This window comes from Psammomys obesus, unplaced genomic scaffold, assembly GCF_907164565.1.
Source record: "Psammomys obesus unplaced genomic scaffold, mPsaObe1.curated_primary_1811, whole genome shotgun sequence".
NCBI classification, from domain to species: Eukaryota; Metazoa; Chordata; class Mammalia; order Rodentia; family Muridae; genus Psammomys; species Psammomys obesus.
The window spans coordinates 885,581-895,056 of NW_026596287.1; positions in this window are offsets into that span (position 1 = coordinate 885,581).

Consider the following 9,476-nt stretch of genomic DNA (forward strand, 5'->3'; position numbering starts at 1 on the left):
GGACACGAGGCTGACAACTGGACCTGAGCACCATGATGATGCCTTCGCTGCCTTTCCAGAAGAGTGTTCTTTATGTTCTTCATCCCTAAATCTTTCCCCTGAGAACATCAACAAAAAGGACAGCATCACTCAGTTTCTAAGCCATGATATTGAGTATCAGTTTAGATATCTCTCTTCTCAGATCCACTTTGCCGTCATGTACACACTCATCTGTAAAGTAAATATTGAGCTAATAGAAAACTGTAGCTCTTCAAAGAAGTGAAATACTTTCCCAGATGGGGTTGCTTTCCAGGGAAAGTCATGTGGCTTTTCTTTGTCTCCAACTCTGAACTGACCTTGGCAACAAATAACACATAGATTAATTAGGTAGGACAGCAGTGTGTCCATCTTCTTGCCTTGAGCAGGATGGTGTAATTAACTCCTGTTCCCTATCATCTCATGTGTGGTATTGTATTAAAGACAACTCACCCCATGACTTTTGTGCTTTTATGACAATTCTCTAAGAACATTGTCCCAAGGAAACATAAAATTTCAGCTCTCAGCTTACGCATTGTTCTTTTGGACTTCTCAAAGGAACATTCTCTTTGATTTCCAAGGCTTGTTAAATTAGTGATTTTATCAGTTGGTACTGTTTTCCACTATAAATGACAAGAAACCTAATACCTCACACTGATTTGTGTAATTTTACACTTTGTACCCCTTTTCTGTTTTCTCATTCTGTTTAAAGTTAAAAGAAGGCTTACAATCTGAATGTATTCATTTTGATTCTATTTTGACAAATCATAAAATAGTTTTATGTGGGAACCGTAAATCTATTTGTTTTCCACAATTTAGTTTTCTCTGCTGCTCACCAAATTTATCTGTGAATTGCTTTCAGCTTCTCCTGAGCAAACGTAACACTGGCACTCACCGTGCCACAAGGGAACACATCATGTTCTCTTCCTGATCTGATTCCAGCCATGATCCTTCATAGCTAAGTGCTGCCCACAGGTCACAAATACGTCTCCTACAATTTCGCTGAACCCTAGGTCTATGTTGTCTGTCTGTCTGTTTATATGAACCCCTCTGTGCTGAGAAGTGTGCATCAGTTACCTTGCATACAGCCTGTTATGGGGTGATATAAAATGGCTTATGCATAAAATTAACTGAGTGGTGTGGTTGTACTATCTTATATAAATTACTGAGGTTAAACTAAAATGCCTTTTCAGGAAAGATTTTCTGGTTGTTCTCTTTCCTTAAAATCTGGGAGGATAACCCTGTTTGAACGACACACAGGAGGTAAATTTTCAAGCTATCATCGATCCAATGGTTATCACGGGTTATCTTTAAATACGCTTATGAATGTAGATAATTTTTAGTTGCCTTATGTCTACAATAATCTTTCATGACTGTGCATTATAAAAGAAAGTGCCACTTAATGTCTTTGAGATACCAATAATACCTATTGAAATAAGGAAGCTGTCTTTTTTTTTCCTGAATAGTGTCACTTCTGGACTGAAATCTTATCCATTTACCTCAATTCAAAGAAATAGCAGAGAAACGCTTACATTATATTTTATTTATTTTAATTTTAGTCATTGATGTGTGTATGGATGTTTAATGTGCGTGCATTTCTAGGCACCACAGTGTGCCTGTTGCTTCCAAAGGCTAGAATAAGGCACTGGATTCCTGAAAGAAGAGTTGCATATGGTTGTTAGCTGCCATGTGAATGCTGATAATTGAATGAGGGAACTCTAGGAGAGCAGTAAATGCTCTTTACCACTGAAGAACCACTGTTCTTCAAAGATATATGTGCATTTTAACTAGCTTTCACAAGCTTCCTACTTACACTATGTTAGAATCAATCTCAGTCTGTGTGCCTCCAATTAAATGAGAGATTTTGCAGCAAATAATGTGGTGGAAGGGTTAAGTATACTCTAGAATCTTGACTGATAAGAAAACTTTAGGAATAGGAAGTTTAGGATTCCCAGAACATGTTTGTGACCACCGAGTGTGGATTTGAATTCTGGCTTTTCCTTGTGGGGCTCCTGTCCTCTCCATGTACTTCTATACCCACTTCCCTCTTTTTCCATAAGACTCCCTGTGCTCTCCTCAGAGTTTGGCTGTGAGTCTCAGCCTTTCAGAGGACCCTCTATAGGAGGCTCCCATCTTATTTCAGCTCTTCCACCACTTCTGATGCCCAGGGGCTCCTGCAGAGACTGATGCACCAACCAAGGACTCTAGGAGAGGACTTAGATCCCCTGCTCAGATGCAGTTAATTGGCAGCTCAGTCTCCATATGTGTTCCCGAGTAAGGGTAGCAGGGACTGACTGCCTCTGTCATGAACTTGGTTGCCTGCTCTTTGATCACTTTCCCCTGGCAAGGCAGCCTTGCCAGCCTGCAGAGAAAGAGGATCCAGGCAGTTCTGATGAGACTTGATAAGCTAGGGGCAGTTGGCAGAGAGGAGAACTCCCCCTTTCAGTGGACTAGGAGGAGAGGATAAGGAGAAAGGAGGGAGGGTGGGATTGGGAGAAAGTTGAGGAAGTTATATACAATTGTGATATAATGAAAAAGAAATTCTGGCTTTTCCAATTCATATATTCATCACTTTGAGCACATTTATTTGGCTTCTTTAAAAAGTATTTTTCAAATGTAAATTATGTTTTGTGAAAGACATGTGTATTTTAACAAGGCAATGAACTGACATGAACAGTGAGTGCCTAGCAATGTTTCCATCATGCATTAAAGCTTCATTTTATTTTTATAAAGCTTCATTTTATAAAGCCTGTTATTAGTGTTAGTATTTAGTCTCATGTCTGTTTTATCCACAATTCTTGCTTTCCATGGTCTTACATTGGGTCTAGGAAAAAGGAAATTCATAATAAATGGGATCATGATAAAGAAAAAGAGTCCCTCCAGAAAAGACTGAAATCACCAGAAGTCATACAGCTCAGACCAAGTTCTCAGTCTTTGGAGGGAAAATCACACAAAGATTGTGCAGAAGCTGTGTGAGCAAGAGTTTCCTACTCCAGCTGCACTGCAGCTGCCTCTGTCTCCTCCCCCTGCCTGCCCTGGGGAAGGAGCAGCCCTGTTCCAGTGACCACACACATGGTCCTCATGGACACCCCAACAATTCAGTTTTTGCATTTTGGAAATGATAGATGACCTCCTCCCTGAATCCTGCCACTTTCTTCTTCCAGAGTGACAGGGAGCCCACATCCTTCTCTCCCACACTTCAGCCCTCCACAGATTTTTCTGATATCAAATGCAGCCTCATCCACCATGACATGCAGCACTCACCTGTGCAGTCTGTGCAGGACTCAGGGTCGCTGTCCTCACAGCACCAGCCAGGCCCTTTTATCAGCCCCAAGTCCCTGTGCTCAAGGAAAGTGTCAGGATGTCACCCTCAGGAGTTTGGCTTATCAGGGGAAAAGGTTCCTTCTGTCTCCATCCCTGAGGCCAGCCCTGCCTTCTCCCTGGTGCTCTGTCATTTGCTGAACCCAAAAACTTTCTGATTGTAATTACAGTCCCTGTGAGTAAGGAGAAGGATCCTGAACAGTGCCCAACGGGTACTGGTTCTTTGGACTTTACTCCTGTCTAGCCTCTTGCCTCAATTTACCCCCTAAACAGAGAACTACTTTGGAAGAAATTTCTGATAATCTAAAGTGATCACTTTTTGAATCACTTTCAAGCATATTCTTTATTAATATTAAAAGATCATTAAATACTACAGCCAAGGGCTGTCTGCCCTGTCATATTTAGGACAAAGTGTTGAGGAAATTCTTGTAGCTTCTGTGCTCTTAGCACTCCTTAGAATGCCTGCTGCTGCTTTACAGATGCACTTGAGGCTTTTTTGATGTCATTTTTTATTACTTAGGATTTTGTTTTCATAAAGTAGATTTTGTTCATGTCATTTCCTTCCCCTAACACCTCCCACATCCTCCACACCCCTCTACCCACCTAACTTTATGCTTGCTCTCTTGTGATTTACTCTGCCCAAAACAAAACACAACAAAAGATCTGATAAAAAGAAAACCAATAACAACAACAATAACAAAATCTACAACAAACCAAAACACAAGGTTGCCTGGAACGTGGTTGAGGTCACTCAGTGACATTTATTGTAGAAAACTGATTATCTTATTTACAGCAGATGTTAACTGAAAGTAGCTTCTTGGTTAGCTTTACAACCCCATGCACAGTTCCATTTCTCAGCACTGGGACCCCATCTAGCTTGTGTGGGCTGCCACCATGTCTGTGAGTTCTGTGCATCAATCCTGTTTAATCTGGAAGAACACTGATTCTTTACAGCCCTCTGTCACCTCTGGCTCTTCCAGTCTCTCTGCTTCCTGTTCCAAATATGTCACTGAATCTTGAGGTGAAAGAGTTGATGAAAATATCCCATTTTCAAACCAAGTTCCAATAATGTGTCTCACTCTCTGTACATTGCCCCGTTGAGGATCTCTATGTTAATTTTCATCAACTGCAAGAAGCTTTTCTGATGAGCTTTGATTAATACACTGATCTATGGGAAGAGAAAAATGGCGTTTAGAGGCATTTTGTCGCTGCTTTCCTTTAGTAGCATATTTTCCTTACCTAGTCTTAAGTCTTGGTCACTTTAGCAGTGTCATGGGTGGGTTTATCTCATTGAGCGATCCATAAATTAAAACAAAAAGTGGTTGGTTCCTTTTATACCAGTTGTGTCACTACTGCAACAGTAGACATTGTAGGCAGGTTACCGTTTTACTGTGCAGGTTTTGTAGATGCATGATTGTTGGTATAATGTTTTCGTAGACTGCATACATTTTACCCTTGTTTATTCAAATGCTGATTTCTCTACCCCACTATCTGGTTTCAATCTGATTCCAAGTCTTCTCCTGCTGATCTCTGCTCTCCTACTCCTCCCACCTGCTTCTTTCTCCTCCCCTCCAGACCAGGATGTCCCACCCTATTCTCTCCATTGCACAGCACTGGCTGATTGTTTTATTGACAACACAGAGAACAAATGGTGGCATGTTTACACAAACTTGAGACAGGTGATGCTTAGAACAAACATCACAATGCAATGTCGGGATTAAAACCAGATAGTGGGGTAGAGAAATCAGCATTTGAATGAACAAGGGTAAATTGTATACATTCCACAAGAACATTATACCAACAATCTGTATAGCTGACAGACCTATGGCAGAACCAAACATGACTGGCAAAAACAAACAAACAAACAAACAAAAAGTCAAGAACTCTTTATGATCAAGATGGAAGATCTAGGAAGCCACCGGTTAGGAGAGTTTATATCTTACACACTAAAGGGGAAGCTACACTTGAGCTCTGCACACACTGTATAATGTGATTGTGTTTTACACACACTCACACACACACCTGACTTTAGAGAGAACCCCTAAATCAGTTACTCCTAAGGTTGAAGAAAATAAAGTAAGAAAATGTGTCTGTACAGCAGTCCCAGGCAATGGAGAGAAAGTCTTCAGTAAGACACATGTTGATGCAGAGAGGGGACAGAGCCTCCCTTCTAGCAGAGTGAAAGAGGGACAAAGGGCTAAGACATCACAGGGTCTCTCTGGGCAAGACTGGGAGCCCTCTTCTCTTCCTCTGCATCACTAATCCATCTGAGCTGACAGAAACATAGATGTTCTTGCAGGAGGGAAAATGTATCTACTGAACACTAATTGTCAGATACAACCATTCCAGTGCATTCCTTCACACCAGGAAGTGGATAGGGCCCTGGGAAGGGAAAGGAGCAGTGGGGGTAGGGAAGTGTGAGCTAAGGGGCTCTGCATGGTTGGCTGTGTGGATGCTGAGTCCTGTGCGTCCTCCCTGGGTCTCCTCGGCTGTCTAATGGAAAAATGAGAACTAAAGACTTCGTTTCCCAAACTGGTGAACCAGAGACCCAGAACTGATGTTTGGTCCTCAGACTTAATTATACATAAACCTTCTCTTTATCTGGGCAATAACTGAACAATCTGATCTTCAAGAGACAGAAGCATTTTTTGACAGTGAACGTGAAAAAGAGATACATTCAAAAAATAGGAGAAATTAAGAACTCAAGCAGGAGGGGAGTTGGCTCCTCCACATAAATCAGCAGTCAGAGCAAGAAACAGACGAAACCTCCAAAAAGTCCCGCTGCTGCTGTGCCCTGGACACCAACCACACTGTAGGACCAGACACTGACTCTGGGCCTTGAACATCTTTTATTCTAGGTAGTACTGAGCCTTAAAAACAAAACAAAACAAAACAAAACAAAAACAAAAAACCCTTTACTTTTATTAGATTGCCTCACTTTACTTTTTGTGTTTTTTTCTGAGTAGATGCATATTTCTGATGTGTGCTTGATGCCCATGGAGGTCATATGTAGTTACAGATGTTTGTAATCTACCATGTCGGTGCCAGGAATTGAACATGGATCTCAGCAGGAGCAGCAATTACTCTTAACCACGGAGCATCTCTCCAGCCACAGTGTTACTGAACATTGAAATGTTCAGAGAGCATGCTTTTCAGTTTCTCAGAAGTTTCTCAAAATTTAGTTCTTGGCTTGTTGGTAAAAGAAGGGAAAATGCCCAGGATCCAGGAAACTCAGGCACTGTAATTAGGACCAGAAAGTTTTTGGCTCAGCAAATGACAGGGCCCCAGGGAGTGTCCAGGATGGAGATGTGCAGAAGGAGCCCTTTTCCCCTGGAGAAGCCAAACTCCCATGGTGACATCCTGTCAGCAGTGACAGCTGCTGTGGGCTCAGGGCTCGGGATGATAACGAGAGTCTGCTGGGCTGTGAGGATGCCCACCCTGAGCCCTGCACGGACTCCGCAGGTGAGTGTCCTTCATGTCACAGTGGACTGAAGCTGCCTTTCACCTTGACAGAGATGCTGTGAGGTCGCCCACCCTGAGCCCTGCACGGACCCCACAGGTGAGTGTTCCTGCATGTCACAGTGGACTGAAGCTGTCTTTCACCTTGACAGGGATGCTGTGAGGTAGGAAGGGTTAGGAGAGGTAGTTGAAGAGAAGGGTCTAGGTTCCTCTGCCACCGTGAAAGAGGAAGGTGACAAGATGCAGGGAGAAAGCAGTCTCTCATTTCCCACCTGCCATCCAGAATTATTTCTATGTCCATGAGGAAGCCAAGTGCTGTGTGTGTGGTGCACTGGGCCAGAGATGCTCATTCAGCCCAGGCAGGTACAGCAGACATGGGCTGAAATTTCAGCTTGAGTGTGGGAAGCTTTTCTTCTGTGCAGTTTCTCCAGGTTGTGTGTTTGTCCTCACAGGAGTGAAAGGTTATCACAGCAACATCTTATGTCTGGTGTCCTTTAGCCTTCTCAGAATGGGGAACTTTGCTCTTTTTTGTTATTTTTTTCTGAAGTTTCCCTATTCAGACTCAAAGCATATCACAGGGCACAATTACAGAGAATTGTGGGGGATACTGACGATGACACGAAATCATAGAACAATTGCTATTGGGACATGTTTAACACAGGGCTGGCATTATCATAAGCACTCTGTGCCTCTCCTCCATTGACTCCTACAAAACACCCAAATGGTACAAAGCATCATCCATCTATTAGTGAGTCTTAAAAAGACCAAGAAAAATGTCTAAAGCTCAGCATATAGCAGTTGAGAATGGCAGTTTTTGGCAAATAGGATAGCTGGTTACAAAGCTTGAGCTTGTCAATTTGCAACTTATTTTTCACTAGTTTACTTATTTTTCTCCCTCTTTTGTCTGGACCTTGCATTTTGCCCCTATGGTCCATGACCCAGTTCTAAAAGAAAACCCTGACTTGATTAGTTTCACACAGATTGCTTTTTTGTTATGTCTTACATACTAGAGGAGTGACTATTGAGAAAGCTTATTAAATATGTATATAAATATCTTTCTGATAACCCTGGAATAGACACATGTGTGTGTGTTTGCAGCCTTTTCAACTAAGTTATGATACTGTTGGAAATCGACAATTTCATCATTATAAATTTTGCTTTTGTCATCTCAAAGATTACTTATGTACTCCTGAAAGGCTACCAAATGATAAGCAGATCAATGAAGATGGATTTCAAGAGAAAATAAAGAATTGCTGGTAAGTTTTTTTGAAGGACAGCCCATGCCCATCACTAAATTGGTTGAAGGGCAGAAGCTCACATCATTGCACAAATAGGGATGTGCTAAATTACTTACCAAATATGGCATTCAAAGTGAAGTGACTTCTCCAGGATACTGAGCTTTATCAATCTTCAGGAAGGAGCCCAACTCAAATATTTCTCTAAATTGGTTTCTCAGTTCATCTCTGATTAAAGTGCAGTTTTAAAACCAATAAATTTACTGAGCAACTGCTATAGTCAGGCACTTACAAGTGTCTCTGAGGCCTGCTCACTGCTTAGTGAAGGAAAAAAGGTAACCTGGGAACATAGCCTTCTGAGGGTAGGGAAAGCTTAAGTGATAACACTCTAAGCAGGTACTATAAGGCATGGTAGTCAGGCAAAGATCAGCCCTGGCTACAGTACATATAACTGTGGAAAGGTGAGCACCAATGTTACATTTGTTGGTGAGAAGTCAAACTTTTTTTAAAATTGATTTTGTTGCAGATAAGATGTCAAATTGTGGAGGACAGATAGAAATTAAGATTGTCACATGAAGTTATACGTGTTTTGTGAGGGGTGAAACAAATGGAACAAGTTTCTGCTTCAAAAACTTATTTTTGCTGGAATAAACAAAGTGAAGAAACAGAAGAAAAAGATAGCATTCATAAAGTGATTACATCCCAGTGTGAGATATTGGGGAGGACTGGCAGGGTGAGGGACTTCTGACTGAGAACCAAGCTTAAAACTTAAAACTTAAAAGCTTAAAACAATCAGTAAGACATGCTTTTGTAAAGCATGTAAAGACTCTAAAGGAACCGTTTTCTTGGTATTCTGCTGGCGGGAAGTGTTCCCAGAAAAAAAGGGCAAAAACAAGATTAATAGCAGTCAAAGGAAAATCACCTTCAATCATTATGAAGATTGGGAACACATTTTTTACCACACTTAGTCCCACAAAGAGGCCAGTGATCTAAACGTTAATACTCTGAATAGGTCACTAATTTCTGCATAATTTCTGATCAAAGGGCTTGGGAAGAGGAGAATGCCATATAATGTAACCTGAGAAACTGATCCATTTGTCGAAGCACAACTTTCTGAGAAACTGCAAGCTTTTCATTAGTTTATCAACCATTTGAGTGATGGGGCAGTGAAGAGGATCCTGTTGAAGCAGCAACACTGTCCAGTAGCCTGAGGTCATATTGCGTTACATGAGAGTAAAGGGAGGAATCTGTCAGGCTAATAGTCAGGCCTGTGTTGGCTTAAATACTGACAAAGTGAGGCCATGCATTTAGCTTTTTTTTTTTTTTTCTGGGAAGAACATGGACATATAAAATTGAGGGATGAAGGATCACTGTGAAAGGCAGGAAATTAATCAAGTTTATGCCCTGATTGTAGCTATCATCCTTTTCACTGGAATGGAAAAAGGA